This window comes from Cynocephalus volans, chromosome 10 (assembly GCF_027409185.1).
Source record: "Cynocephalus volans isolate mCynVol1 chromosome 10, mCynVol1.pri, whole genome shotgun sequence".
Lineage (NCBI taxonomy): Eukaryota > Metazoa > Chordata > Mammalia > Dermoptera > Cynocephalidae > Cynocephalus > Cynocephalus volans.
The window spans coordinates 7,911,853-7,921,436 of NC_084469.1; the positions used below are offsets into that span (position 1 = coordinate 7,911,853).

General features: G+C 41.8%; 1 pseudogene; it reads right to left on the bottom strand.

Annotated features, from left to right (window-relative positions):
* Positions 1-256: 256 nt before the first annotated feature.
* On the bottom strand, positions 257-9,303 carry LOC134386889 (arginine-fifty homeobox-like; annotated as a pseudogene).
* Between the last annotated feature and the right edge of the window lie 281 nt (positions 9,304-9,584).

Genomic DNA, 9,584 nt, shown 5'->3' on the forward strand with positions numbered 1-9,584 from the left:
CTAAGTATTTGTTGAGTGTATCAGCGATGAAGGGTGTTGAAGTGGCTGGTTAGCCTCTGGTCAGATAAACAAGATAGGATGCTCCAGAGTCTTGCAGAGTTTGCTTTTAATCCAATCTCAATGTCAGAAATGCTGAAAATATTAAAAGTAACCAATTTTTCTATAATGTTTTATAATGTTCAAGTCTGTATACAGCATCTCACTTGAGCAGTACTACAACCCATCATCCTTATTTTACAGATAAGGAAATTGAGGTTCAGAGATTAAATGGTTTGCTCATGGTTACTAACTTAGAGCCAGACTGGACTGGAACACAGGTCTTCTGGGTCGAAACCCTGTATTCTTTCCGCTTTGCCACATTGTGTGCTGGGAAGCAAAGGAAACAGGAAAACTCAGGTGGTATGGGGGCTTTGTGTGGACCTGGGCTAGTTTATAGATGGAGAAATGGGGGAGAAGACAGCATAAGGAAACTCAGGAAGGTATTTGGGAGTAATTTAACTGATGAAGCAAAGATTAGGAACAGAGCAGCATTAGTGCATCAGCCTTAGGAGTGGGCCCAGTTTGCTGCTACATAGAGCATGTTTCCCTCCAGCCTCCCTCCCCAGCTAGGTGCAGAGGTCAGGGATAAGAACAAATACATCTTGAACACCTACTGTGGACCAGCTGCTTCATAAATACATAAACTTATTTAGCTATATTTTCATATCTCCACTTCAGAAATGAAGAAGTGGAGATTCAGAGAAGTCAAGTAACTTGCTTATAGTCACACAGATGATAAATGGCAGATACGTCTGGTACCAAAGCCTGTGCTTTTTCAAGCTGTGGGAAGGGGTGGTCTATAAGTAATATCTTTTTTTTTTTAATTTATAAGAAAAATGAAATTTATTTCTTACGGCTTTAGAGGCTGGGAAGTCTAAGGTCCAGTGGGCACATCTGGTGAGGCCCTTCTTTCTGGTGGGGCCTCTGTAGAGTCTCCAGGAACATCCCGTGGCGAGGATTGAGCAAGAGCGCTTTTATGTGGTCACTTGCTTCCCTTTAAAACCCCCAGTCTACTCCCTGATAACCCATTAACCCATTAATCTAAGAATGAATTAATTCATTCATGAAGGCTAGTCCTCATGATCTAATCACCTCTTAAAGGCCCCACCTTTCAAATACCATATTGGGGATTAAATTTCAACATGTCATCTTCAAAAATCTGTTTTATCTATTCCTATACCAGTTCTTATACCTCTTACAATGTCTGGACTCTTGTACTATACTAAAGCTAATGATGATGGTGACTTCCTGTCAAATTTTGACTGAAAAATCCCCTTAAAAAAAACCCCAAAGCTAAAGATTAGCAATAAGATGTAAGTTTATAACCTTCTCTCACTAAAAGTGGGTAACCCCTATAACTGATGTCCCTCTTTTAAAAAGTCTAGGATAGTTTTGGGAAGAGGGACTTTTGGAGTCTTACTGGCCATCTAAGGGACTAGAAAGGTCTTTCCCCAGGGTGAGTTATGAGGCTGATTGTGTAGTGCTGAGCTATACTTGGAAAAAAACTCTAGTTTTTACAATATTTCCATGGAAATCAAAGTGATACTGATCCAGATATTTGGCTTAAAAATCAGAAAAAGGAAAAAAGAGAGTCATATGCAAGAGGTAAGAAGATCTCTCTTCTAAATTGTCTGGTCAGCGGATAGAAGATGGCGGTGGCTGCGGCGGCTGGCGCGAAGTAACTGAGGTGGAAAAGGCGGCCACTGGGCCTCAGGCAGCTGGGAAACTTGTGGACCTTCCTCTCGCCATCTCTTAAGGGAGGACTGCAGCTGCTGGCCGGTCGTGGGGGCAACCGACACTTTGCCCTCGGCAGGAGAGGCTGCCTCATTTACAGGCAACAGCTTTGAAGTGTGGATCAGGAAAAGAACTGTTTCTTAGCTGCAAAAGCGAGTCTCAAAACAGGGAACACGGCGCCAGGGCTGCTGTGGATGCAGACAGGATCCCGGAGGCTGGGGCCGCGCTGAAGGCGGCCAGCTGCCCTATTCAGGATTCGAGGTTTCAGGCCGGCATTAAAGAAGATTCCTGGGAGCGCCCAAGCCACGCTGCGACTGAACAGCCCGAGGCGGCAGCGGCCGAGAACGGGGAAGGCGGCAAACCAGAGGCAGAGAGTGAGCGCCCGACCTGGCACAGCCCTGTCAGTGACCCCTGGCCCAGCTCTGTTTGGGGGGATTATGCCCACCCGGCTCCCACCCGCACCACCAGGCCACGCACTGCCCCGGGGCTGCCTCCATTTTCCCAGGTGCTGGCAGCTCCGCCCGGCTCGGCCCTCACTGAGCCTTCCCACTTGCTTGGCCCGGCACGGGGCTTTCCGGAGCCTGCGGACCGGCCTCCCCTCCCACTCCCTTCGCGGTTCTCTGGTGGGTTGGTGGCGTGGGGCATCCCCGGCCAGTGTCAGGAGGGCAAGGAAGTACCCCACCCTGGACTCCGGCCCCCAGTAAACTTCCTGTTACTGGGAGGCAGTTACCATCTCTGTGGCCACCAGTTCGGAAAAAAGCCTAACCAATTTCTGGTTGGGAATAGTGTGGTAGGAGAGTTCCCAGGTCCGCTTGAACCTGCCGGAGAGCTGGCTGCAGGCGGGCGCTAGACTCAGTTTATACCGGGGGGATACAAAGGTGAACAAGTCCCGAGAAAGATCTACACAGTGATACAAAGGCACCCAGAGCGACCGGTCGTCTGTGCCTAGCAGAAACTTGGTAGACTTCCTGGGTGAGGCAGTGCCGAGCCGGGTCATGAAGGCCCAGCTGATAGATGAGGGGTGCAGAAGACACGCCCCAGCCCAGCACAGTGCGCACAGAGTGGGGAGATGTGCGGCCAGGGAAGCAGAGACTTGACAGAAACCACACACCCTGTGGGGTCGCCGCTGCACGATCCAACAGCCTGGGCCAGAGCACACGGAACAGGGAGAAGTCCTGCACAGGAAGTGAAAGCTCAACAGCGATCACACACCCTGTGGTACGTGATCCACCAGCCCAGCAGAGTCCAAGCTGACCAGAAAGGTAGCTCCCCGGAGAAGCCCAAGACCCGAGGCAACCACACACACAAGGCACTAGAGGCCAACTGAGCAGCCACGGAGGTAGCCATATGAAATTGGCAACCACAGCAACATCCTAGTTAGTCATTAGTCTCAAACTGGTGGACTGTGAAACCCCCTGCCACAATGAATAAACATAAAAAAAAAGATACCAGAAATACAAAAAATCAAGAAAGTACACCACCAAAAGTTAATAAATCTCAAACTCTAGATCCTATAGAACAAGAAGCCCTTGAAATGACTGACAAGGAATTTCGAGTGATAATTCTAAGGAAACTGAATGAGATACAAGAAAACACAGCTAGACATCATGATGAAATGAGGAAAAGTATACAGGATCTGAAAGAGGAAATGTACAAAGAAATCAATGTCCTGAAAAAAAATGTAGCAGAACTTGCTGAACTGAAGAAGTTATTCAGCGAAATAAAAAACACAATGGAGAGTTTAACCAGCAGGCTTGTCGAAGTTGAAGAGAGAACCTCTGAACTTGAAGATGGGCTGTTTGAAATAACACAAGCAGACAAAAAGAAAGAAAAAAGAATCAAGGACATTGAAGAAAATCTGAGAGAGATATCAGACAACCTTAAGCGCTCAAATATCCGAGTCATGGGTATTCCAGAAGGGGAGGAAAATGGAGATTCCATTGAAAACATATTCAACAAAATAGTGGCAGAAAACTTCCCAGGTATAGGAAAAGTCACAGATCTTCAGATCCAGGAAGCTCAACGATCTCCAAACGTATTCAACCCAAAAAGACCTTCTCTAAGACATGTCATAGTCAAATTGGCAAAACTCAGAGACAAAGAGAGAATCTTAAAAGCTGCAAGAGAGAAGCATCAAATCACCTATAAAGGAGCCCCAATCAGGCTAACATCAGACTTTTCATCACAAACCCTAAAAGCTAGAAAGGAATGGGATGATATTTTCAAAATACTAAAAGACAAAGATTGCCAGCCAAGAATACTCTACCCTGCAAGGCTATCCTTCCGAAATGAGGGGCAAATAGTATATTTCTCAGACAAACAAAAACTGCGGGAGTTCACTACCACACGACCACCCTTACAAGAAATCCTCAAGGGAGTACTGGGTTTGGTTCCTGAAAAATAACTACCACTGCCATAAAAACACAAGAAAAATCAATACCCACTAGTATAATAAAAATGGTATTCATGAAGAGAAAACAAGCAAACCAAAACGCTATCTACAACCTAAGGAACCAACAAACACAGAAACCAAACAGTAAATCAGAAAGCAAGGAACAAAAGACACCTAAGACAACCAAACAACCAATAAAATGCTAGGAATAAATCAACACCTTTCAATAACAACTCTTAATGTAAAAGGCTTAAATTCCCCAATCAAAAGACACAGACTGGCTGACTGGATTAAAAAGGAGGACCCAACTATATGCTGCCTATAAGAGACCCACCTCACCCATAAAGATTCACACAGACTAAGAGTGAAAGGATGGAAAAAGATTTACCATGCAAACAGAAAAGAAAAACAAGCTGGAGTAGCTATTCTTATATCTGACAAAATAGACTTTAAACTAAAAACCATAAAAAGAGACAATGAGGGACACTACTTAATGATAAAAGGACTGATCCATCAAGAAGACATAACAATCATAAATATGTACACACCCAATGTTGGAGCAGCCAGATTTATAAAACAAACTCTATTAGACCTAAAGAAGGAAATAGACACTAATACCATAATAGCAGAGGACCTGAACACCCCACTGTCAATATTAGACAGATCATCTAGGCAAAGAATCAGTAGAGAAACACAAGATCTAAACAGTACTCTAGACCAATTGGAATTGGCAGATATCTACAGAACATTCCACCCAACAACCTCAGAATATTCATTCTTCTCATCAGCACATGGATCATTCTCCAGGATAGATCACATATTAGGTCACAAATCAAGTCTCAATAAATTCAAAAAAATTGGAATTATCCCATGTATCTTCTCAGACCACAATGGATTAAAACTAGAAATTAATAACAATCGAAACTCTGGAAACTATACAAACACATGGAAATTAAACAGCATTCTACTTAATGACATATGGGTCCAAGAAGAAATCAAGCAGGAAATCAAAAAATTTATGAAACTAATGAAAACAATGATACATCATACCAAAACCTGTGGGATACTGCAAAAGCAGTATTGAGGGGGAAATTTATTGCATTAAACGCTCACTTCAGAAGAATGGAAAGATGGCAAGTGAACAACCTAACACTTCACCTTAAAGAACTAGAAAAACAAGAACAATCCAAACCTAAAGTTAGCAGACGGAAAGAAATCATTAAGATCAGAGCAGAACTGAATGAAATTGAAACCCAAAAAACAATTCAAAAGATCAATGAATCAAAAAGTTGGTTTTTTGAAAAGATAAATAAAATTGACAAACCATTAGCATGGCTAACAAAAAAAAGAAGAGAGAAGACTCAAATAACAAAAATTAGAAATGAAAAAGGCGATATTACAACTGATTCATCTGAAATACAAGGAATCATTCGAGACTACTATAAACAACTATACGCCAACAAATTTGAAAATCTGGAGGAAATGGATAAATTTCTGGACACACACAAGCTCCCAAAACTGAACCGTGAAGACGTAGAAAATTTGAACAGACCAATAACAATAGAGGAGATTGAAGCTGTTATCAGAAGGCTCCCAACAAAGAAAAGCCCCGGACCAGATGGATTCACAGCAGAATTTTACCAAACATTCAAAGAGGAATTGACATCGATTCTTTACAAACTATTCCAAAAGATTGAAATGGATGCAAATCTCCCAAACTCATTCTATGAAGCAAACATCATCCTGATACCAAAACCAGGTAAAGATATAACCAAAAAAGAAAACTACAAGTCGATATCCTTGATGAATATAGATGCAAAAATCCTCACTAAAATACTAGCAAACAGAATACAGCAACACATATGAAAAATTATTCATCACGATCAAGTGGGATTCATCCCAGGGATGCAAGGTTGTTTCAACATACGCAAATCAATAAATGTGATACACCATATTAATAAACTCAAATACAAGGACCATATGATCATCTCTATAGATGCTGAAAAAGCATTTGATAAAGTTCAGCACTCATTCATGACAAAGACCCTCTATAAGTTAGGTATAGAGGGAAAGTATCTCAACATAATTAAAGCCATATATGCCAAACCCACTGCCAATATCATCCTGAATGGGGAAAAGCTGAAAGCTTTTCCTTTAAGAACAGGAACTAGACAAGGATGCCCACTCTCACCACTCCTATTCAACATAGTGTTGGAAGTACTAGCCAGAGCAATCAGAGAAGAGAAGGAAATAAAGGGCATCCAGATTGGAAAAGATGAAGTCAAACTGTCCCTGTTTGCAGATGACATGATCCTATATATCGAATAGCCTAAAACCTCTACAAAAATCTGCTGGAATTGATAAATGATTTCAGCACAGTAGCAGGATACAAAATCAACACACAAAAATCAGTAGCATTTCTTTTCTCCAATAGTGAACATGCAGAACGAGAAATCAAGAAAGCCTGCCCATTTACAATAGCCACCAAAAAAATAAAATACTTAGGAATTGAGTTAACCAAGGAGGTGAAAAATCTCTATAATGAGAACTACAAACCACTGCTGAGAGAAACTAGAGAGGATACAAGAAGATGGAAAGATATCCCATGCTCTTGGATTGGAAGAATCAACATAGTGAAAATGTCCATACTACCCAAAGTGATATACAAATTCAATGCAATCCCCATCAAAATTCCAAAGACATTTTTCTCAGAAATGGAAAAAACTATCCAGTCATTTATATGGAACAACAAAAGACCACACATAGCCAAAGCAATGCTGAGCAAAAAAAATAAAGCTGGAGGCATAACACTACCTGATTTTAAGCTATACTACAAAGCTATAATAACCTAAACAGTATGGTACTGGCATAAAAACAGACACACTGATCAATGGAATAGAATAGAGAATCCAGAAATCAACCCACACACTTACTGCCATCTGATTTTTGACAAAGGCACCAAGCCTATTCACTGGGGAAGGGACTGCCTCTTCAGCAAATGGTGCTGGGATAACTGGATATCCATATGCAGGAGAATGAAACTAGATCCATACCTCTCACCGTATACTAAAATCAACTCAAAATGGATTAAGGATTTAAATATACACCCTGAAACAATAAAACTTCTTAAAGAAAACGTAGGAGAAACACTTCAGGAAATAGGACTGGACACAGACTTCATGAATACGACCCCAAAAGCACGGGCAACCAAAGGAAAAATAAACAAATGGGATTATATCAAACTAAAAAGCTTCTGCACAGCAAAAGGAACAATTAACAGAGTTAAAAGACAACCAACAGAGTGGGAGAAAATATTTGCAAAATATACATCTGACAAAGGATTAATATCCAGAATATATAAGGAACTCAAACAACTGTACAAGAAGAAAACAAGCAACCCAATTAAAACATGGGCAAAAGAGCTAAGTAGGCATTTCTCTAAGGAAGATATACAAATGGCCAACAGACATATGAAAAAATGCTCAACATCACTCAGCATCCAGGAAATGCAAATCAAAACCACACTGAGATACCATCTAACCCCAGTTAGGATGGCTAAAATCCAAAAGACTCTGAACGATAAATGCTGGCGAAGTTGCGGAGAAAAAGGAACTCTCATACATTGTTGGTGGGACTGCAAAATGGTGCAGCCTCTATGGAAAATGGTATGGAGGTTCCTCAAACAATTGCAGATAGATCTACCATACGACCCAGCTATCCCACTGTTGGGAATATACCCAGAGGAATGGAAATCATCAAGTCGAAGGTATACCTGTTCCCCAATGTTCATCGCAGCACTCTTTACAATAGCCAAGAGTTGGAACCAGCCCAAATGTCCATCATCAGATGAGTGGATACAGAAAATGTGGTACATCTACACAATGGAATACTACTCAGCTATAAAAACGAATGAAATACTGCCATTTGCAACAACATGGATGGACCTCGAGAGAATTATATTAAGTGAAACAAGTCAGGCACAGAAAGAGAAATACCACATGTTCTCACTTATTGGTGGGAGCTAAAAATTAATATATAAATTCACACACACACACACACACACACACACACACACACAACCGGGGGGGGGGGAGAAGATATAACAACCACAATTACTTGAAGTTGATACGACAAGCAAACAAAAAGGACATTGTTGGGGGGGAGGAGGGGAGGGAGAAGGGAGGGAGGTTTTGGTGATGGGGAGCAATAATCAGCCAAAATGTATATCGACAAAATAAAATTAAAAAAAGAAAAGAAAAGAAAAGAAAAATAAATAAATAAATAAATAAAAATAAAAATAAATAAATTGTCTGGAATTCCAGGCTGTTCTTTGACTGTAGGCTGCAAAGTTTGGGTTTGTCCTACTGGACCAGTTTTGTCGAGGAGATAGATCTACAGCTGGACCAACAGAAGCACTGAGAGACGAACCCTGTCTTTCTAGCTGGGGCCTTGTGGGTGGGAGATACTGATAATAGACAGTGGAAGGAAGAGCTGGATATCTCATCCTCATCAGGAAAACAGTACAGTTCTATGATTTGGGCTAAGTCATAGGTATCAGGGTACAAAGCAGGAACCGAGGCCACTAGCCTCTCCAACTGAGAATCTTGCATTTGAAAATCACTTGTGGAACTCTCAGTGAAGATAGAGTCCCATGCCTGACTGGAAGGGCCTAAGGTCTGAGGTGGGAGTGAGCTATAGAAATCTGAAACCATAGGAAAAAAAGAATAAGGATTGGTGGATGTGCTCGGTGAGATGGGCATATTCTTCTTGGCTGAAAGGAATTGTTTTGGTTGTTTTAGTGATCGCTGCTGTTGCTGCTGCTGCTGCCTCAATTCGAATTGCCTGTTCCTGAACCAAACCTTCACTGTTGACTCCAGTAGATTGAGTTTCAAAGCTAGTTTCTTCTGGAGATTTTTATCTGGGAACATGTTCTGGCTAAACAGAGCCTCCAACTCTTCATACTGTTTGTGGGTGAATGTGGTACGTTCTTGATGCTTCTTCCATATTGTAGAACTAGCTGGATCCTGTGGTATCACGTTCCTGCTGGAATCGCTCATGATGGTAAAAAAGTCTGGCTGGTGATTCTCTGGGGCCATTCTGTTCATCTGGGTTTCTGAAATCTGGGATGGAATCCCCATGGAGTGCCCATTTCCAATCCTGCTTGATGTGTCTCCCCTCTGGAAATGCAGTTTCTTTAGTTGTAAGTAAGATCTTAACAAAGGTTGATTCTACTCCCTAGCTTAGTGCCAACATGAGAAGGGTGGGAATTAAAGCAAACAATTGTATGGAGCCAGCCTGTGGCTCACTTGGGAGAGCGTGGTGCTGACAACACCAAGTCAAGGGTTAAGATCCTCTTACCGGTCATCTTTTAAAAATTAAATAAATAAAATAAAGCAAACAATTATAGAAGGACATCTGT